This window comes from Motacilla alba, chromosome 10 (genome assembly GCF_015832195.1).
Source record: "Motacilla alba alba isolate MOTALB_02 chromosome 10, Motacilla_alba_V1.0_pri, whole genome shotgun sequence".
NCBI classification, from domain to species: domain Eukaryota; kingdom Metazoa; phylum Chordata; class Aves; order Passeriformes; family Motacillidae; genus Motacilla; species Motacilla alba.
In genome coordinates this window covers 3,035,246-3,058,885 of record NC_052025.1, presented here as the reverse complement: position 1 = coordinate 3,058,885, position 23,640 = coordinate 3,035,246, and the positions used below count along the sequence as shown (strand labels likewise).

General features: G+C 43.7%; 1 protein-coding gene across 7 annotated transcripts in view; it reads right to left on the bottom strand.

Moving 5' to 3' along the window:
* The window catches only part of NEO1 (neogenin 1), a 169,982-nt gene that overhangs the window by 143,238 nt on the left and 3,104 nt on the right, over positions 1–23,640 (bottom strand). The window lies entirely within an intron of this gene.

Genomic DNA, 23,640 nt, shown 5'->3' with positions numbered 1-23,640 from the left:
GCAGGAAGTGATCTTTATGAAGTCCCCCAGGATACCAAGAAGTTAAAGACAGGCAAAGAGACCACAGGACACCATTCCATGAGGCAGCAACGCCACTCCAGGGGCTGGGCGGTGTGGGGGGCTTCCAAACACCAGAGTTACACAGTGCCCAAATTCATGGGGCAGGAGGAGTCACCTCAGAGAGAGGGGCAGAGGTGACGCTTCAGAGGAGTCACCATTCCCACCTCTGAGAAGCAGAACTGGATCTTTCACGGGTAACAGGTGCTGCAAGGGGGAAAAGGTCTCCAGGGATGAAGACTGAGAATCGAGAGCCCGTGGGCCAGAATGGCACCACAGCTCCTCAGCAGGCCCGTGGAGCAGCACAGACCCACACTGTACTGGGAGGCAGCGGCAGCTCCCACACCCATTCCCCTCCTCTTCACACTTCCCGGCACAAACTTCTCTCTTTTTCCCCATCAGCTCTTCAGCCCAGAGCAGATTCTCCGCACAGCACTCCCTGTCCAACCAGCAGCATCTCCTCAGCACCACAGCTCCCACACCAGGTAACTCATTTGCCCTCTAAGGATCTAAGAACCTACTCAGGCACCTGCAAACAGCTCACTTCCCTCAGGCACCCACCAATTCCACACTACAAATCGAATTTTACAAAGAACTTAAATAATGGAAATATCACTACGACCAAATCAGTTTCCCCTAATTTGCCCAAATCCCTTTGTAAGATCTAATAAAGAATATACAGTATCCTTTCTTGACAGCCTCTACAAAAGGCCTTTTTTTCCCCCAGACGTGGATTAGATGTTAAGAAATACTTAACATGAATCAAGGGAACTCTCGGAAATTCATATACAAACAGAAATATCTTGCTGTTAATCTAAAACCACAGGTGACAGCTCTGTAGCAGCTCTTACAAAGGTAACTGCAATGACTGAGCAGTTTATTGTGCATCCTGCACTGGGGTGAGCGGCTATTCAAAATGAAGGGCAGATTACCAGCACATCTACAAGATGGGGGAGGAAGCAAATTAAAAAGTCAGCAAGAGGATAACTGATTCAGTGATGCAAATTAAGTGTTTTAAAGCCACTGGGACTCTGGAACATAGCACAGCTCAACAGAAAAAAACCCAAGGCAATGCAACCTTCCAAACATAATTAACCATTTCTCTGGAATGCCAAGACTCAAAACATCATATTTACCTAAACTTTGACTGCTGATGGCTCAAAGCTTGAGTGCTATTACACCAATTACCAATAATCAATATTTAACCCCATTTCTGCAGGAGATTGCCTGGATTCACCACCCCTTAAGCAGAGCAGCAGTGGCCCTGCAGTGAACAGGAAAGTTGTTCTCTGCCACAGAAGCTGAGCTTGGCTGTGGACACTGCACTCCAGCCCAGGCTGAGCCTACCCCAGACTTACACCCAAGAAGCCAAGCTGCTGCCTTCAAAAATATGGTACTCACATACAGAAAGACTCCATTTTCATTTTTTCCCTACTCACAGCAGGCTACAGGGTAAATTAATGCTTCAGCCTGCAGTGACTTTGGATTAGGCCAGTCTTGTCAATAATTAATACAGCTCTGTAGAGGAAAAGCACAGGAAAAAGCTAGATTAACCAAAATCCCTTCTGCTGTGGCACCAGCTTCCACCCCTGCTGAATGTGCACACACAGGACTTTAAAAGGACAAGATTATTAATGACTTTAATGTAAGAGTTCTGAATGTCAGGATTGGGTTTTTCCTCCTTTCCTTTAAAGAAATGCCTTAAAAAAATAAGCATTTTTATTGTAACAACTCAATAAATTGAAATAGCAGCAAATACCTTTTTTTAACTGACCTCTAACTTATCTGAGGTCTTAATCACAAGTTTTCAATCCTTGGGGATTTCAGAATCCTAATGGGAAGCAATGAACAAAGGCAGCAGCCCTGCAATTCCATGGGCTCAGGCATTGTGATCCATTGTCCTCAGAAAGGAGGGATGAAGTGACAGCCCCTCCATACGCCCTCCCCACAGGGATTCTCCATCCCCAGCGCCGAGGCAGTGCCCAGTTACAGAATATCCATCAGACGGAATTGCCACCCCTTGGAGATAGCTATGGACAGCATCTGGATGCTCACCCCATCCCCTCTCTGTACTTCTCCAGTGCTGTCACTGCACAGCTACTGAAGTTATTAAATCTGCACAAGGCTTCAAGGTGAAACAATTAATTTGCAAATTGGCAGATCATTAAAAAATTGTTTTAACGACTAAGTATCAAACAATGAGATAAAATGCAAACATGCAATCAGCCGGAGCCTAAATTATTTCCTTTGTGAGGCCATTTTTGTTAAATCAACCCCCTCTCCTGGATAATCCTGGATTTCAGCTGTTTTGTTCGGCGTGCATCTTAACGAGGCCGCTGCTGCTGAAGGACGTGACCCGATTTCTTCCGAGGTCAGTGGTTATCAGTAGAACTGGAACAATACAAACTTCCACCGAGACACAAGAAAAGCACTGAACCTGCAGTGCTTTTCGTGAGTTCTCACATCTGGCACTCCATTTCGACAGGAAGTTCTTCAGCTGACAAAGCCCTCGATTTTTGCATGGCCAAATCCAACTGCTGGACATCACTGTCCACCTCTTGATCTTGGGGAAGATGCTTGCAGCCTCAAGGAATGTGAGATGCTGCAGTCCGGCCATGACCTACGCAACTGCTAAAAAGCAATACATAAATGTTCTTTTTTCAGTCTTCAAAGCAGGTGTTCAGACTGTTTTTGTTTCCCTAGATAATAGCAGACTTCTTGTGGAGAGTGAGACAAATTTAGATAAAGACAGAGATCTGGTACTTAGGGCCAGGCAGCAAAGTACAAACTTAATCACGGAGCTCCCACTGAAATGAACACATTTCTATTGTGCTCCTAGAGCCATGAAGTGACAGATCCCACAGCTCTGGCTGTCCTTCCAGATGTGTTTTCCACCCCTTCACTCAGCCACAACTCCAGCTCCACTCCGAGGGTTGCTTCCCCCTCGCAGCAGCTACCAGAGCAAGGTGCAAGCTTGGCCCTCTCTGTGCATCACACACCTGGCAAAATAAAGACCGGAGCAATTCTTCTCAATTGAGCTTGGGCACTGGGAGGGCAGGAATTGTTCAAGATGGTCAAAGGCAAATAATTTATGCTCTCTGTGATTAAGAATAGTACATAAGGAGAGGCACAATTCATACATAATCCTAAGGCAAGCCACTATTCCATGGAGAATGCCAAGACAGACTGGTTTAAAACATGCACCACTTCAGGACATTTCTTTAGTGAATGATGCCATAAATAATCAGTTTGAAGTAACTGAATCCATCTGCCTTTGGTGCAGCTCAGAGGAGCTACAGCAGTCACTTGAGGTTCTACAAAACCACCTTTCCAGGGAAAAGGGCCCCCTGCCCACCTGACGCTGTCCCTGAAGTGCTGCTCTTTGAGGAGGACATCTCTTGCACCATTCTGACATGGAGACAAAAAAAGGACAAGGTCCTAAGGAGAACCCCCAATACTTTCGACCACAAACCACTGCAAACATGAAGAGAGGCTTCCAAAGGGGCACAAAGCTTGGAGGAAAACAGCAGCTAAACTCTTACACAGGGACAGGTGGAAATTTGAAGGTATTTTGGGTAAAAATGTAGGAAATCAACTAAAGCTTACCTCATCCGCACAGAAAACTTTCATAATCAGCAGTCCCAACGCTGGCACTGTTGGGAACCCAACACATGGCAAACTTCAGCCCAGTGGTAATTTAAAATAAATCCTGCACAGCAGGGAGTCCTACCCACATACCATTGGAGACTTTGTTTAAACACAACTAGAGCCTGCATTTAAAATTTCCCTTTAGGCTGAAATTCGCCTTTTCATTCAAAAGCCTTACCCCTGCCCCAAACTACGTTTAGTCAACATTCACAAGACTTACAGTTGAACAAATCAAAGTCTTCCTTCTTCTGCCTACACCTACTGAGGCTTTACCAGCAAATTCTGCTCCAGCATTGGTCCCTGCAGCTTTAAGCCACAGGAGCCAGTTTGTTGCAAAAAAAAAAAAAAAAAAAAAAAAAAAAAAAAAATTCAATACATAACCACAAGGGCCACATAAAAGTAATTTAGCATAACCAGAAAACACACTAAGTCAAATTAAAGCCCAGTGCTTTCATTAGGGCATGGGGAAGTCTATTTATGCCCAGGCATTCTCTACTTCAGAATTACCAAAAATAGTCCTGACAAAGTTTGCTGCCCGTTTCCTCAGCGCTGGACCAGCGTTGGCTGTAACACAGCCAGCTCCAAGTCACCCAAGGACACCAGAGCCAGCCCGGCCTGGCAGCCCAGGCAAACACAGCATTTCCATGGGCACATCCCCACACACGGGCCCGAGTGACACCCTGGCCAGCACTCACCAGGCTCTCGCAGCCTCCTGACGGGTTCTGCTGCACATGGGATTTGCTTTTCCATCCCAAACCCACAGATACGTGTGTCAGAGTGGATTCTGCAAGGCTCAGTGCATCACAAGTGCAATCCCAAGAGACAGCAGCTCCCCAAGTCCTGGGTAATCCAAAGGAAACCGTGGATTGCAGCATGGAAAGAACACTCTCCATGCGCTTGTGGCTCTCAGGGACACTTAGGAGAGCTCAAGTCCCAAGAGCAGAGCTGACTCCTGCTGCCCCAGCACCCTCCTCCTCCTCTTCCAGCAGGTTTCAGACCTTCACTGGTTAACACAAGAAGCTCCAGCGCTGCACAGAATGTAGGTGAGCAATACTTTGTAATAATTTTATGAGCAACGCCCCAGAAAACAGAGTAGAAAATACTTGGCATGTTACAACCCTGAGCCCTTATCTCCCAGGGGGACCAGTTTGGGGACTGGGCGAGGACTCCCACAGAAGCCAAAACCAGATCCCTGCAAAGATGAACCCATCCATCAGATACATTAGAACTCGCTCACTTTGAGCCAACAGTGGTGCCAACACCTCAGCACTACAGCACTAAAAGCACTGACTGCCCTCAAGGAGAAGGCTCAGCAAGAGACATCAGTGGGTGCTAGGATTCAAAGAGCCAGCTGGTCTGGGGGGTTTGGGTGAGCACAAGAGTTCTCAGCCAAAAGTTTCACCTGGTCTGTAACACCCCAACCATCTTCCCTGAGGATTATATTGCAGCAACAATGGCAAAATTCTGAAGCAGCAGGAAAAAAAGTATTTCCAGTAAAAACAAAGAACCAGGACTAGGAATATGCACAACTCTCACTACTGAATTCTTTACAAAACTTTTCTTGAGGACTCCACAAATCTTTCAGCTTTCAGAGATTACTACAAATGTGGATTTTAGCCTGTTCTCATGAGACTGTTCTAACTCTTAGATAGCAGAAATATATAAATATTGGATCAAACTCTAGCACCACTTCTTACATTATTAATTCTAGAATAAAATACTGTCAAAGTTCTTTTCTTTTATCAAATCACTTCCTAACCTCTGAGAGGGGCAGGGAGGATGAGATCAACCTTACACATTCAAGTTTAAGCACCACTTACACTGCACTGTGCCTGAAAGCTTTAAAAGTTTGGCTATCACGGAATTTGCTGCTGCCCAAAAATAATCCACTGCAAGTCCTGCAGTTTCCAGATTATACAGGAAAATGCACAGAAGGAAGGAAAAGAAATTAAATGACCTTTTAGAGTTCATTAGTGATGTACTTAGACTTCTGTTCTCTTCAGAAGTAAATCAGTTTAATCAGACCCCAATTAGTCCAGTTCCAGCAGGCAAAGACAGCCACTGTGAGACTGCACAGAGCAACACTGAGATTTGCTAACTCATTCTACAAGCTGTTAAAAATGTTCAAACCCACTGAGAGGCCAAGGCTAAAAAAAGAACCCCAAAAATCCATGCTCAAAGTGTAGTTTAGCTAAGCAGTGAAAACGGTCTGCATGTCAGAGATGGAAACAGCAAGTCCAAAATCCTTCTGTCCACCAAACAGCTATATTAGTATCAATATTGCTGCTGCTTTTAAGTTAAAAAGGCTCCTTTTTGTATAGAAGTACATTAATTATGTACATTTGTGTTGTATATGAGCACACACAGTCCCCACTTGCAGAAACTCCAGGTCTATTTGCAAATCTTGAGCATATTTGACAAAGATCATCTCAAAGAATTCCCATAAATGAATAAAAACTGAATCAAATCAAGGAAGGATTTGATGCTCTCAAGATGAAAATGGCCACAAAGTCACTTTTTAGACCATGAAAATATCTAGAGAATATTTCAATGTTAATTATAAATATTCAAAAAGGATTCATTCCATGGTTTGTAGAATTATTAATAACTTCCCTCCTTCCTTACAGAGGCCAAAGGAACAGGAACACTGAAAGCTGCACTCTGCAACTGTGCCCACACTCCCCCAGCTCCCAGCAGCAGTGCCCAGGAGAAGGGCACAAGGTGGGCAGTGCTGGCATGAGGTCGAGCACCTCATTTCCTGAGGGACAGCAAGTCTATGACCACCTCAGACAGCTCACACAAATTAACTTTCACCGGTCAAATTGTGAAAGCACTGCCACAAAATATACCTTCAAGTTCATGGTAATGTTTTTCTTTCAACCTGAGAACTTCTCAAGCCTTTCAGTTCTCTTCACAAACTTTCACAAATTCAAGAGACAATATTTTGTGTTATCAAGACTTAGGAAAAAACTGAACTCAAACTTGCTCAGATTGGAAAATGTTCACACTCAAATACAAAAATGTTATTCCTTGTCTACATAATTGTCAGGCAGGAGGACAGACTGATTATACTCTTTTGCAGCAGCTGCTACCCAGTCCTGGGACCATGTACTTACTGCCAGATCTGCTTTACTTTCACAACACAAAAAAAGAACTCATGCCCATTACAGCAGCCAAAGAACCCATTTCATCACTTAAGATATTCTTGATCCTAACATCAGTTAAAAAAAAAGGAGTGTTTAATCACGTGAAAGGAATCTCCTCTCTCATAAAATCCATGTGATGTAGCGAGGATAAAGCTCACAGGGACAGCAGTGCAGCAGCACAGGGACTCCCACCTGGCTGCAGCCCAGCTGGGGCTGGCTGGGAGGTGAGACAGGGCAGGGAGAGGGGAAAAACCAACCAAAAACCACTTTATGTGACTCTGCCTCTGATAAAAAGTGTTGGTGGAGAAAGCACAATACAAGCCTCCACTGTAAGGCTGTTTCCAGATGACGTGAAGCTCGGGTAAGGAAAACCAGGGGGACTCTTCTCACGCCTGCCTCTCCCAGTACTTCCCTTGGCTGTTTTTTCTGGGTTGCCTGTTTTTCCCAGACAGAAGTACAGTAAAGTTGACAAGCTGGTGTTCAAAACCAAAATTGGACCAACAAGAAAAATAATGACAATGAGGTTCCTTTCTCTCAGCAGTGCAGAGTCCTCCTCGCAAAAATCTGCTAGGAGCTGTTCTTCTCACGTGGCTACAAACCCTTGCAAGGGCCTGAGCTAAACAGTGCCTGATGCCACCCTCCTGACACCCAGGCCACAAGAACGTTTTCCACCACTGAAAACAGCTCCATTTTGCTGAGCTGTGTGGCTGCTGCTATTGAGAGCTGAGCACTCCAGAGCAAGCAGGCAGGAGCAGAAGCTCGCATTTCCCAACAACTTCCTGGATATTTTACAATTGCTTCCCCTCAGGAAGCTGATTCAGTCTTTGCAGCTCCAACACCAACAATTCTTGTTGAGAGGCAAGTTGTCCAAGAATACTAAAGCACATTCCTACAGCACACACGGCTCCATTCCTGGCTCCCTAACAATGGGTTTTTCTTTTGGCCAAACCTCTCACTCCAAAGAGGAGAAAAGGACTGAACTGGTCAGGTAATGCCCAACGTCTCGGGCTTTTTTTGATTTGTCTGTAAGCAGCAGGGCACCTGATCACAAATGGAAAAACAGGCTGGGGAACAAGACTGAAAGGAGAAGGGGAACATGGAGTAAATCACCACAGTCATTCTGGGGAAAAAGATTTCCTTCATGACACATTTAACCTGATGCTTCATGCTCCAAACCCCTGGTTTTCCCTCTTCTTCAAGTCCAAAATTGCCATGTGTCTACACACGCTTTTTGTTTTTACATGACTCAATTTTACCTGCAAGTAATCTTATTGTGTAACATATCAGTTACTTACTACAATTCCATCAGACTTCTTTTCCACTGAAGTGCTACACCTGAAAGTAAAACAATTAGATCACCAGGACTCCAAAGCAAGGATTTCACAGGTGATGCTTAGTCAGACTAAAGAATTGATCTATTTGGATCGATCTGTTAATCCTGTTACTCTGAAAACACAAGAAAACAGTTTTACTGGGTCATCCCATCCTCTGATGGTCCTAAAAATCATCACTCTATTATTACAAAGCTCCTCCCCTCGAAGCCGGGCTGATCATTTTCATGATGATAACCCATAATCACGGCACCAAACCTTAATCTTTGGAACGAGAAAGATATTTTATGTACATCAGACTGCTTAAAACCCATCTGTACTACTTTTCACATGTTATTACATTCAAAAGAAATATTTATGACATAAAATTACTTAATACCAGCGTCAAGCTGCTTTTCTGGAGAATTAACTGGAATGCTGTAAACACAAGGAGAAGTTGTTTGGGTGTTGTTTGAGTCTTTTTAAACAGCACACATTAAAGGCTCCTGACTCCCAGTTTTGCCGTGTTGTGCAGATGTGAGATGTGTTGAACAAAAGCCTCTATGGTTGGGAGCTGCAGAGCTTTGATCGCGAGCTGCTGTGATCTCCACTTCCCACACGCTCCTCTTCACTCCCAGACTGGAGCAGAAGACACAGTTGCCCCGGTTTTCCTGCTCCTGAGGAATATTTTCGGGTTGAATGAAGTATCCACTGAACTCTCCTTGCAGTAGCATAAAGCCTGATGTCTGTCAGAATCCAGCTACTACTTAAACTCAACTGCCAGGGCTTATCCAGTGATTTCCCCCTTCCTACTCATATGAATTTCTTTTAAATGTCAGGCTTGTACTGCCAGAATATTTAGTTATGCATTAATATAAATGTTGACTTAAAAGCAAGCTCAACTTTAAATATTTAGCTTTTATTTAAAAAAAAAATCAGCTATAAATGATAGCCTGTGTTTAAATAATATTTTAACTACTTGGCCAGTAAATATTCAGATAAGATTAAACAAAATTTCCAGGAGCTAATAGGTCAGGAATTGCTTGAAAATGACATTTTGTAAAATAGGAGAACAGTGATAATTTCTAGTAATTTTTTTCCAACTTTTTCTTGGCAACCAAATCCACAAGTGAAAAACCTCATGACTAAAAGTCTTTCTTCCAGCAAATAACTAGGATATTGCCCGAATCTGCGTCTCCTTTGGGCGTTTATCAGTTTCATTAACTCAGCCCCAGGACGAAGGCTGCTTATCATCTTTGTTAAGGAGCTCTGAAGATGTCAAGTGCTGCAACCCTGAGGAGTTCAGAGGAAAAAGATTATCCTCTAGTGCCATGTCTGAATAACTCAGATGTGGTGGTTTCATCATCAGCTTTAACAAATTCTCTCTGGTGAAACGTGGAGAGCAGGAAGACTCTGCTACATCAGCATTAGGAAGGACACGCGTTATCTCAACATCCTTCTTGGAATTCTGAACCACTGAGGAGCTGACTGAGATCGATCCCTGTCCTCTGCTCCAAATAATGCCAGAGCAAACCCCGTGCAGCTGCCGCAGCAGCCAGCACACCGAGCACAAAGCGCAGCACCCAGCGTGGAGGCAGGCAGGACAAAATGAGACGTACAGGAAAAGCCAGAGCCAAGCTCTGTGCCCAGAGCTCCCAGTGTTAAACAGATTAATGGAAACTCCCAAAGTTGCAGCAGAAGCCTGCGAGTGGCTGAGTGGGGAGCAGAGGGAACATTAGTGCCAAGCCTCAGTAATTGATTGGGTCTGCTTGCACACTCTATCTTTCCCCTCAAACTACATTTTCCCTGCATATGGTTTCTCTTTCTGCCACTTTTAAAGTGATTTATTCCTTCAGAAGGGGAATTAGGTCTTATTTTGATCAAATATTTAGGACCTTTTAGACATTAAAAGCCACAGATTACAAAGAAGGAAGGGTCAAAACAGTAAAGTCAGATTAAAATTGCAGATAAGCCACAAATATTGAAGTCAGGAATGAACAAACAACTAGCAAAACAAGATTCAAAGAACTAAGAGGCTTATCCACCCTCCCTGAACGTCTGGCTCCTTACTGCTAAATAACTGCTCCTGAGATCTTCCCCACACAGGAGCTGATGAAAGAGGTCTGAATATAGGTCAGCAAAAGCCTTTCAGATCCAGCTACAGACACTAATTAGATCACTTTCAGTTATTAAAAAAAAAGAAAAGGAAAAAACCTCCAAAACAAAGGTTTTACTGCTCAAAATGTTCTAAATTCCTCTTTTTTCTTGTCTCTAATTGGCAGTGGCCTTTGGTTTCAAAGCAGCTGGTTGCTGCCCCAGCTCTGAAATTGTCACCAGCACACACCAAACAGGGCAGTGACCACACTGAGGAAGAACCTCCAGCAAAATTAAGGCTGAACAACATCTGCAGCGATCCACAAAGACGTGGAAGGGGGGGGTCTTTAAATATGTTTTCAAGATATAAAAGAATTCTTTAGCTTTATAAGAGAACACTGACTGTTTTGTTTTACACTGCCAAAACCCACAAGGCAAAAAAAAAATTCCGATTATTTTTTTCCCCCTGAAGTATACAGTATGGCTCAGTTCATACAGGGCTCCTTGTACCAGCTTGTTTATGCCTCCTCTCCTCTGAAACAAGCCTTTATGTCTCCATAGTGGAAAAACCCACTGGTTTATATCCTTTTCGAGATGTATGCAGCCAATTAAATTGTAAAGTAATACCTGTTTCAAAGTCTAACTCAAAGAAACGATACATTCCTGGACTGGGAGCAGAGCCAAGAAGGTCACCTTACACCCCGCCGTCACGTGGGAACACTTGGCTTTTGGAATTTTGTATTTTGATTTCCATGCAAAGTAAAATTGGGGGACTGAAAGGATGAAGTATTGTGTATTCTCCGCACCCAAACCGTGCTCGTTTCTCAAGTGATAAGGTTAATATTGCGAGGAACAAGAAAAGACAGTTCAAGAGTTCAGAGTGATTTCAAGCCATTCAGAAAGACTCGGGGAAGTGACAATTGCTGGTAGCGCCGCACTTTCCAGAACAATTTCAGTGATGAATAAAGAATTATGTGACCAGACTATATGCATAAGAATGGTATAATGTGCACAAAACAACAGTGCACAACACATGGCAATAAAATCCACTTGTCGGAGTAACAAGCCAAGGCGATTTCCTTCCATATGAGAACGGTTATGAAAAGACTGACATTTTAATTTCCAGCTTTCTGCAAAACAAACTGCACAGCATCCCCAAGAACAGCACGGGAGACAGGCTGCACCCCACCAGGAGCTCACCTGGGCTACGCCACAGCAAGAGACAAGTCTGGTTTTTAAACTGGTTTGATCTGAGTCTGAGCTAATGTTAGGGTTTATTCTAAATTTAGCAGCACAAATGTGTGTGCACGGTACCCTCTATCTCTACCTGATGCCATTGAAAGAAGGACCCTAAAGCTTCCATGCCTTGCAGATTTCCGGATGGGTAACAGAAGTCCAGCAAATGTACCAAAACAAGGACTTCAGAGATTTTTGTGACATCTGTGTCTGACAGAAGGAGTCAAATTCACAGGTCGTTTTCTTCTAAGCTAGTGAACATAATTACAGAGTTTTCTCTGGAGCTTTCAAGACACCAGGCAGTTCCCTGTGCCATATTCCCACAAACCTCCTGCTTTAATGTATTAAAAACTAGATTGCCTAGCCCACATGAAAAATCCCTGCAATGACTATACATTTAATAAGTTTAATTCCTTTGTCAGATCTGTACCATGCCACAAAACTAATACCTGTGTAAAAGACATTTTTGTACCTGTTTCCCATAATAATGTCCTGAGAACCCAGGAAAGCTAGAGAGAGAAAAGTAGTGTTAAAATCAATTTCCGGCACATAAAAAAATAATTCTGTACATTGATTAGGTACTCCGAAAGAATTGACTTAATATTGGCATCATTAACATCTAACAGCAAAATTCAGAACACTCTTCAAGCAAAGGCTACATCAAAGAGCTACAACATTGAGTAAGGGTTGGATAAACAACATCAAGAGCAAGCAGCTATGTTTCCTTGTAACTTGTGCACAGCACAGTATTTTGCAATGTTTCAGAATAATACTGTAACTGTTTAGCCTCAGAAATATAAAAATTTACTTTTTTGACGCAAGTCAAATGAGTGAAATCAATTGTGTTTACTAAAATAGAATGTGAACATATTTACATCTTCAACGGTTTTTCTGCATTAGACTTTGGGGTAACAAAACCCACTTAGGTCTCATAGTCTACGTTTTCTCCCCCAACGTGTAAGAATCAGGATTTATTTCTCTGTATAGATCTCCAAAACAGCTTTTCCCTTGCTAACGATTCCAGTGCAAGCACGCATTAAGAACAATAACCACGTAGAAAAGCTGCCACAATGGATTGGGAAGAGCTTTGTCTCTGACAGCCACGCTGGAAGCCGTAGTTTGAGTTCTCACTCTTTCTAGAATTTACCAGACTGAAAACTGGCGGGTTTGGGACTGCCACCAGCCAGGGCTGGCATGGGGGGGCAGGGAGGGCGAGAGTCGCCGCAGGTGAACGCTGTAATCGTGATGCTTTGTGCCCAGCGTTACAGAAAGGCAAGGCAAGCTGCAGAAATCCACCCTCATCCCTACCCGCACCGCGAGCGCGCGATGCGGGCCTGGATTCCTCCTCCTCCTCCCGGCCAGGACAATGCGCCGGGCTCCGGCCGCGCTGCCCAGGGCAGGGGAGCCGCTCCCGGCACGGCTGCAGCCCGCTCCGCCGACGGCCAAGAGCTCTCCCCAGCCCCCTGCGGCGGCCTCAAACATTCCTCTGCTCTGTCAGGCAATGAAAATATCCCCAAGAGGATTAGAGCAGCCCTCGGGAAGAGAGCGGCCCGCGAACATCCCCGGCCCACGAAAGGCACCGACGGCTTTGGGGGGTCACAGCACGGGGATGACCCTCAATTACAGCGCTGACGGCGGGGCTCGAGCCTCTGACAAATTAAGACCTCTAAATATTCGCTGGTACTTTCACATTCTTGCAGGATGCAGCCAGCGTTTGGAAGTGTTCATTAAGGAGGGCAGACTCCTGCTCTGGCACTCACACTAAGGGAAAAAAACCACGAGAACAAGCGAAATTAGAAAGCAAAACATCTCTTCCTATTTCCATCCCGGGCGCAGGCACAGCCAGCTACTCTATTCTTCTTCTCTTCAACTTCATACAGAGTGCTCAAGGGTTAAAGTGCTTTAAAAAAAATTAAGAAAGGAAAACATTTTTTTTTCTACAATGAGGAACACTTGAAAAAGGCTCCAAGCACCAGGCTAACAAAGAAAACGGTCCTGAAGAAGGAGGCCCTCACTACAGCATTCACCTCCTTTGCCAAGCAAATATATTTAAATAAAATTATTCAATCCCAGTGCGGCTTCCAGGCCACATTAAGGTAGTAACATTCTCCTTAATTATACTCCTTTTCACATCTTTAAAAATCCTTTCAATGTTTACTTGAAAAGCTAATTGCTGACAGCTAGAAAGAGCATACACGTGATCCTTAACAATTCTGGGGTGGAGGGGGAGTACCGTCCCCTCCCCACAGCAGTTCCCAGGAGCCCGACAGCTCCAACACCCTGACAGAGCCCCGGGGATGAACAGCCAGACACAAAACCTGGGGAAAGGGAGGCTCGGGGACACCTTTTTGTCCTCTACAAGTCCCTGACAGGAGGGCAGAGAGGGTGTCCCCAGAGACACCAGGAAACAGCCTCCAGCCCCACGGGAGGCTGAGGTTGGATATTAGGGAAAATCACTTCAGGGCTGTCCGGCCCTGCACAGGCAGTGCTGGAGTCCCCATCCCCGGAGGGATTCAGAAGCTGTGTGGGTGTGGCACTTGGGGACATGGCTCGGCTCGGCCTTGGCAGTGCTGGGGGAATAGCCGGACCCAGCGATTGCCAAGGACTTTTCCAATCCAAACAACCCCATGACTGTGTGTACATTACCCATCTCACACACCTTCCCAAAGACACTGTGAGCGGGGGGATGCAAAGGGAAACACAGGATTTCTCAGCTTGGAAACAAAAGCCACCAGGAAACAGATCCATACAGAGAATTTCTGAGTAAAACTCCAACATGGATTTTAACTACAAGACTTACAGTTTCCTCACTGCTATTTAAGTTTAGTTTGTGGATGACACAAGATGTCCACATTGAGAAGTACAGTCTAAGAAAAATCTTTATTTTTGTACTCCAAAAATCATGAAGGAACTTCAGAAAGATCTCACAGTGTTACAGTCATGCTCAAAACCTCCAAGTCATCAGCACAGTTTGTCAAGAATTTACAAGCTTGAAGTGTCTGTCCTATTGACCAGAGCAGTTTACATTTTCTTTGTTGAGACCATCAAATTTCTACTTTTAAGCCAAGTACAGATGGCACAGACAGTTCTAATCAGATTTCCATGATAAACATTTTTTATTGATCGCTTTCTGTGAAGCAAAGTTTGACAGTGCAAAAACACATGAAAAACAGAGAAATCAAATCAGGTCCAGTTCTATTTTTATGGAGATCACAAAGTTAGACACAGGGATGACAGAGGCACAGCAATTAAATACATATCACAGAAACGTTTCTAATTTTAACAAAAAGTTGTGAAATCCAACTTAGCAGCAACTTGGAAGGCAAACTCTGAGGAAAGGCACCGCAGGGTTTCCCCGGAGGGGAGGGGAGGGAGGAGCTGAGCTAAAAGGAGCAGCAGCCACCTCCCCCAGAATGGTTTATTAAAGCAAGAACCCGGCATCAAAGCGCACGATAAATAATTAACGTGCAATGCCTTTGTGATAAGGCACTGAACTTGAGCTTTCTCCTAAGGTAAATGATTTGTAAATGCAAATTTGTCCAGCTGCTCCTTTCCTGCATCAAAAGCCTGCTCAAAGATAGCATTTATGAGCTATTTTTGTCAAATATTTATACTATCTTAATCAGGTTTTGAGTCATGTGCGTGCTCGTTTGTACACAAAAATGCAGGGCAGTTACAGTTACATAAACTAAAGGGTTTGGGGGGTTTAAAAGTTGGTTTTTGCCCACTGGTCTATTCAAGCTCACTCTTTAATTACCCCACCTCATTCACAGTGAGCAGTGACATACCTGCAGAGACCATTCCAGTTACATTCCTCGATCCATCTTTCCCTTCACATGCAGATCAGAAGGCTTGGAAACAAGTATTTCATTTTTTTATTCTAAAAGCATTTAGGAAATGGCACCTCAAAATGAAATTACATCTGCACAGCCACCACTGGAGGCTGTGCGACAGCCTTGGAAGGGTATAGAAGCAATTACAGCAGGAGCATGGATGTTTCTGATTCCAACTGCTGTAAGTCTGCACAAATGTAACTGTTATTATCATTAAAGGCTGAGAATGAATTAAATGTGACTCTGCTTTCACAGTGATACCCAGTTTGGTCAGCATCTAACACCTGCCTATCAAACTCCAGGAAGACTGCCTGAAGAGGAATTTGCCAGGCTATACAGCAAACAGGGTCCTTGTTAGCAGAATTCCAAAGCTCTGCCTAAAAAGCTGTAACAGCTTCCTGAAAACAGAACTATTCCTGCTCCTTTGCAGAGGATGGGTAACAGCTCCTTACCCACCCAGCACCTCTGGATAGCCCGGAAAGAAGATGAAGTCCTGTTTCTGAAGCCACCCGTGAAAAAGTTTGAAGAAAACGAGCAGTAACATCCAGGACAGTTCCCTGGCTACAAGGTAACAGACTGGCCCCACCCCACCAGTACCTGAAAGGTACTGAAAACTTTGTAACTTAAAACCACTTCTAGGCTTTGCTGTAGGACAAGAGTCACCCAAATAAATTTCCAGTCTTTGGGTTATAAAGCATCAACTCAACCTATCATCCGCTCACTACACCGAAAGACTGCACAAGTTACAAGAAATCAGATGCCAGTAGCACGGGTAGGTCACTGAATGTGTGGTGATTTGACTTTAGTTCACTCATTCAATCCAGCTTTGCATCCCAAGGGAATCACAGTCAAGAGGGGCAGTGACCCCAGCTTTGCTTTCGGTAATGGTTCCTCAAGGCTCTCAGCACCACCAGTGAGGCACAGCCTACAAAGGCCAGGTATTATTTTATTTTTTTAAATGAACACCATCACCTCCACTCATCGTGCTCATCCACAATAACCAAGAGGCCTTGAGCACACAAGTTAAGAGTGATGAAGTTCCTCACATGACAGGAGCTAAATTAGATTTAAGCAATCAATATGCTCGGTATATTCATCTGTAATAACAGAAACAAGCACTTGATAGCCTTTCAAATCCTTCTGAAGAAACAAGAATGTTTTGAATGGGCTAAACTTGGAGAAATGCTTCTTTAAGATCACATGAGACAAAAGCAAAGGCAAAAATCTACTTCTTACAGGTCCTTGTTTTAGTAAATCAGTAAAGGATATGCTTGAAAATGTTTAAGTCATAAAGTCTGCCCAGGATGAATGTGAAAGCAAAGATGAAACCCCAAAGCACAGGCTCAAGCTCTGCTACAGAGCCCTGAGCAGTGGTGCCTCCACAGGAAGTTCCAGAGTGAACAATAAACACACAAGCCAGATTGCACACAGAGATCAGCCCTAGCACAGATAGATTTGCAGCTCCTGTGAATGCTGGCTTTTTCCATTTAGACTGATTTCCTCAGTGAAATGAGAAACTGGCCACAACAGCAAAGAAAACAACTGGAAAACGTTACTTTAGAAAACCAGCACTTCAGATTTGGGACTGTTCATGCTGTTACCATGAGCACAAGAGATTCCAACTGAGCTGAACCAGGAAAAGCCTTTAACTAGCACTACCTACAATGGGGAATGTATTGGATCCTGCTCTGGGTGCATCTGATGCCTGGTTCTCCTCTTTCCACATTCAGAAGTCAATTCTCCCATCCAGAAGTCTCAGATGTGAAATACAGAAACCTCTATTCACATGCTGTGGTGTTGCCTGGCAGATTCTGGCCCCTCAGTTTAGAGCAGGCCCACAATATTTACATCACCTACAAGAAATCCTATATATCTGCACTCACAGACAATACACCGAAAGGGTAAGAACACAAACCTACACTCAATGCAACTGCCAAGGTTTTCCAGTTGTGCCAACAGGACGCTCCATTTTCTGCAGCTATGGTTTGTGTGGGTTTTCTTTCATCCACATCTCCAAAAAGTTACATAAAACCACAACACAAGCTGGTTACCAAATCACTGCAGGTATCTCAACCATCTCTTATCTCATACTGTCCAGGTATTTTTCAAAACCTACCATAACTTCAAATAAGGAGATAAGTAAAAAGAATCCATAGCAACAAAAGAACCATAGAACCTAAAATTAAGGCTCTGAAGACCTGGAGTAGGTATGAGCAAACAAGAACATGTGAAGATTTGGATAAATAAGCTATTTTACACTTCAAACAGAAGACAAGCCTTGTCAGATTCCAGAAAAGGAAGCAACTTGGGAAAATGATGAAGGAGGGCTGTCCCGCCCAAAATCTGTGGCGCAGTCTCTAAGAGCTCTTAATGCTAATGAAAATAGTGTCCCATAAAATGTATTAAATTTGCTGTTGCGAATGAGTAAGAACAGACTGCTGTGCTTTCAGGGGGAATCCCTGGTACTGTCTGTCCCTTCACCACACACAAGGCACAAGGCACTGCACCCTTACAGGGGCTGGCAGAGGTTCAGCCCCATGATTTCTACCTCTGCATTAGCAACACCTCCTTCAGTAAAAAGGGGTAACCAAGACAAATCAAAGCGTTTTGTCCCTTACCTGCTCTGCAGAACCACCAAGAACACAGCACAACAGAGCCCAGTGCAGGCAGGGAGCAGTTTTCCACCCCCTCAGCCTCCCAGGACACGCACAGCCCCAGCATTTCATTTCAACACCCATGTCACCCTGAGAAAAACTGAGCAACGTCATCGTGAGCCGTTCAGCTGGCTGCCATTCTCCTCACTCTTGGGGGGCTGCTTTGGCTGTCAAGCATGCTTCCCATTTCCCTTCATGAACTGGCACACCCTACAACACTGAAACGTCTCTTACGCTTCCAGCCAGGTTCCCATGAAGGGCTGTCCTTACAGGATTTCATTATTGATACAGGGATGATTGTGAAAGTCCAGGCCCCAAAAAGCTACGGTACAGCTGTTAAAAATGATGCACTACACAAGACAAGCATCATTAATCCAGGTTCCCTCTGGACTTCTGCAAGTGAGTGTATTCAGAGCTGTCAGGCCTCCATCCTTTTCTGAAACCACAACCTGTTGGGCAGTTTTGCATGTTTTTTTTCCTCAAGGCTAAGTATTTTAAGATGAAACCTGTAGTTTTATTCCCACTTCAGAACCAGACAAATGAAATTTCAGCGTGGGAAAAAAAGTTACAAACCAAAGCAGTAATTAAAGCTGAACTGAGAATTTGTTACCAATCTGAAAATGAACCTTTATGAAACATTTGTTTTTCAATGAATTTGCTAATAAATAATGCACACCTTCTGAGAAAGTTTCAATCTATAGATCTAGAATCTATAGGCTGTAATACATAATATTAAAGATTAAAATGGTGACATGAAACACACAATGATGTTTTGCTCAGTGCTTTTCATACTCCAATTTTATGCCAATCCCCACCCCAGCCAGAAAAGCAGTCTGGCTTCCCAGTGGCAGCATTCCCTGTGCCCATGTCACCCTCTCCCTTCTGCCAGCACGAGTACTGATGCAGGCAGAAGAGCAGGGATCTGATCCAATTCGCTACATCCTCCACAAACACTCAGGAAAGCCAATGGAAGGGCACAGTATCCCCCACTGCAGGGGCACTGCCAGCTTGAAGCACTGAAACTAAACACCAAAACAGGATTAACACTTGGCTACGACTTCATCTCGGCCGTGCTTCCTATCTGGCCAAGCACATTTCTTATGGAAGACTCACAAATCGATAACAAAATACCTGGATTTTCTGCAAGGTGAGCACTGACAGCCCACCACTAAAAATTCCAATCCCAACGGCACTGGAGCGTGCTACAAACTGCTGAGGTGTCCTACCACAGCAAAAAATGGTCCTGGATGCAGTTTTCCTTTATTTCCAGTTTTTCATCCTTCCTTCCTTGCCTGTTTTCAAACAGGAACATTTGGCTTTATAAGTCACTTTTGGAAATATTTCATCTTCTTGTTAACACCCAGCTTTCCTCTCTGCTATGCACAACACTGCAACAAGCATAATTTCAAGTAATTATTCAGTTATTTAAAAGACACATGGGTGTGGCACTTGGGGACATGGTTTAGTGGTGGACCGGGCATTGCTGGGGAAATGATTGGACTCGATCTTGGAGGGCTTTTCCAACCTAAATGATTCTGTGATTCTTCTGTTTGTTTTTTTTAAAGCAATGTGACCTCACTTAAAATTGTGAAGACAAGTTAGACTCCACTTCTCAATTTTAAAAGTCATGACAGGTCTAATGACTCTAATGACTTTTGGCAGCCTGTTCTACTTTTAGAAGGCATATCCAAACACCTCTATTTGTGGCTCTGCCTTCCTCACTACAGTTACATTATAAGGTTTCAATGCACGAACCACAGAGCCGTGTTAAGAGGAGATGTTCGGGCTCATTAACTGCAGAGGAAAGCCAAGAAAGATGAAGCTCATACAGGGCTTGACTCCATCTCAGTCCAAGTGGAAGCAAGCTGTGGGACAATTACACTGAGAACTAGGGAATGAAAAAACCCTGGAAGCTGCCTCCAAGTGCTCAAGTCTGTTAGCGATGGCAGTAACACTAAAGTGGCTCTGCCAAAAGGAAGATGAAAGAAGAAATGGAACCAACACAATCAGAGCTGGAGCTTTTACTTCCCTGACAATGCAGGGAGCAGCGCTGTGTTATAAATACACAGTCTAAAATACAGAAAGATACCGTGTCTATTCATGGTGTCACATAAACATGAAGGCAAACTGAGATTTACCATGGCTCAAAACACCATCGTAAAGTACACAACAAACAAGGCAAAACTTGCCCAGAAAAGCACTCATCAAATGGCTGGAAGCTCCATGCAGAACATTAAATAAATGGAAGCTGTAGAGAAGCACAATGTCTCTTCAAAACCATACCAAGTCTAACTCAAATATGTCAACAGGCAAGAAACAGCAGCAAGGCTACACTGGTACAGCCCTGAGCCTGCTGAATGCCCAGCACACAGTGAGCTCTGTGCTGCTCACCCCGAGGTCAGCAGCAACACTGGACACATGTCACAAGTTAAAAACACATCAAACAAGATAAATTCATCAAAGTATCGTAATAATAACAGCTGACAACTGTGCTGGCTACTGACACATGCTCTGACCCAGTGTCACAAAACCTGACAGCTTCAAGACATCCAAGACAGGCATCAGAAAAAAAACAAAGGTAAAATATATTTGGACTCCATACATATGAGCTAGAATTAAACCCTTTTGTAAGTTACACAAATTTCTAAGCCAAAAAGAAAGTTAAAAAAACAAACAGACGGCAAAGCCCAACAGAGCTATAGTGATGAAGCACTGAAACCCCAAAGGATATCGAGTACATAGGTGCCTACTAGGAGAGACAAAGTGAAATTTTAAGGGATCAGCATGCAGAGGTACAAAAACATGGGGTTTTAGGGCAATAAGAAAACATGATAAAAACACAGTAGGATTCACATCCGTATACATAACAATTAAAATCTGATCTAACTACAACAGACAGTAGTGCACAAATTCTTTGAGCAGACACATGAATTACTGGGTAATTTAATCACAAAACAGCTTTTCCATTTTTAAAAGATCTCCAAACAAAACTGCAGGACTAGAGGATACCAAAAATTATCACCAAGCTGCCATGCTTTGATGAGACCCAAAAGAACTGAATCATCAAAATCCACACCATCAACAACAATCCATCATATGAGCCAAAACCTCTGCAATGCACTAAGGAAAAGAAGATCAATAGATTAAAATGTACAAATGAAGAAATTCAGGCTACAGAACATCTGAATTTCTTCAGTGGCAACCAGCACCAAGCCAGCTGCACAAACAGCTCCACAGTGAAGAAAATTCACAGCTAACATAATGCAGAACAACACATTTTGAGGGGGGAAAAAAGCTCTCTCTATTGTAAAATTCACTGTTTCTAAATCAACTTAAATTTCTCACTGGAAAATTATGAAAACTAGAATGCCAGAGGAATAGGAAAATCAAACACTGTTACATGACTGAATGACCAGCACATTCCTTCCCAAAAATGCCATACTCAGTCCTGGCCATATCACAACAGCAAACCCAGAGCTGAAGCAGGAAAGTTCAGAGACTGGCAATGAGAATCAGCGATGCCATAAAAACACCTCAGTTTATGTATTTGGACCACAGTGAGTTGCCAAGGGGGCATAAAAACCTTTATGGATTTAACTGCAATTTCTTTCCTACTAATACACCCAATCCCAAAACATTCAGAAGCAACAAGTGGCGTGATGTTTAGTGTTGATTAAAAAAATAAATTCCTTTAGAGTAATTTATTACTTTTCATTAAAATTAAACCTTTTCTCTTTTTGCACAAATCAAACAGCTTGTGGTTGTTACACACTCCAGGGAATTACCCGAAATCCCAAGGAAGTTTAGCAGCAGAATATTCCAATTCCTTCCCTGCCTTTGGTAAGGACAGCTTTAATGAGGAAAAAATATATTTTAACTGATGCAAAAATGATTCATCATAAATTGATAGTCTGCTTATTCTGTAAAATTAAGATGCTCCTCTGCATGAATACTAAATGGTAAAAACCCTGGAAATTAAAGCACCTAATAGACCATATAAAGCAGACTTTCAGTTTTCCTACTGAACCCTGCAACTGTACACATACAAATCAGGCTTATCTATTTATATGGAATTAATCAGGATTACCACTTTCATCTTGGCAATTTCACTGGAGGATGAAATCAATAGCACCCAATCAGTAAAATATGACTGTTTCCACTGCGCTGAGGCATTTTCTCTATTAAGAACTATTCTGCCTTTTTAAAAAATCAATAGCCTCAGGCATTATGTTTCAATATTGGAGACCCAGGGGTGCATTCTGGCAGGACAATCCAAGCAGCACCCCAGTGTTTGAGGCAGCTCTTCCCTCTCAGCCCAGCACATCAGAGAGGCAAACACAGGCCTGTGCCTCCACGGCCATTCCCAAAGGCTGCACCAAGACTCTGGGGCTCTCAGGGGCTGAACACCTAGTCCACAACCCTTGGAGGAAGGTAAAAAACACCTCTGGACCCAGCACAGAGGCTGCAGTCTGGGCCCTGCAGCCACCGAGACCCCTACAAACCAGCTAAACAGAAGAGGGGTTTCCCTTCCACCAAGTGACATGCCAACATCAGCCCTGATTAATCATGGGAAAGCAACACTAACCAGTTACCAGCAACAGCTCCAGTTCTGCCTCCTGATAGGCAATGCGAAGGGCAGTGAAACATCCTGCATCAATAAAACCACTGCATGTTTAGAAAAGTTGGCTACAAACATTGGCACACATTTTACACACCAAATTATCTCCACGAAACCGGTGATGATGATAAAATTCGCTTTCAAATGCCCCGTGACGCTCAGGCTGATTTTGCCCAAGTTAAATGTTTTTATAGCTTGAAAGCAAAACGCAAGCAGAACATTGCACTGCTCCTTGTGCAGCTTTCCTAGACTGCTGCTTCATTTCCTCACACGTTTATTATCACTCCGCTCCTCTTGGCCATGCAACAAACTCCAGGTAGGTGCCTACAGAGTCTTCAGACCTCTGTGACAATCTCTGGCTGAAGGTTAACCTCGTGTAAATCACAAGGGCATTTTATCATCAGGAACAACCAAATACTCCTATTTGTATAAGGAAATATCTACCATATGTAACTTCCTTACTTTCACTGATAAGTTAGCACAAGGTAACTAAGCCAAGCTTTTTTTTTATGACACTTTTTGTTTGCTGCTTTTCACTGTGATGAACATTAGGCACAGGTGTGTACACACCTGACAACTTTGAAACTGAAGTGTTAGTTTATTAGGGAAGCTTCAGAAGCCAGTCAAGTAATTTTCTTAGATGACTAATAAACACGCAGTGCAAAAGCCATATGCAACCTGTCCATATGGAACAGGAATATCAAGCAGGGAGACCGGTGCTTAACTGACTGGGGACGTAACCGAGACCTGAATATTTCTGCTCTATTTTTAACTTGGGATATAATTAGAAATAATCAAGCAGCACACACAAAACAGAAACAAATGACAACCTGCTGTTTCTAGGGGCCCAGCTGATCGGTGCTGCCATCCTTAGCTTTCCATACCCTCCACTACTCCCCAGGAGGAGCATCCCTGGCAGCAGCACCTGGATGCACTTCCCAGCTTGCTGCTCACAGACTCCTTCAGTTCTGGGCTCCTCCTGCAGCTCCAGGCCCACCAACTGCTAATTCTGCTCCACTGGGACTTCCCAAACCAGCAGTTTGT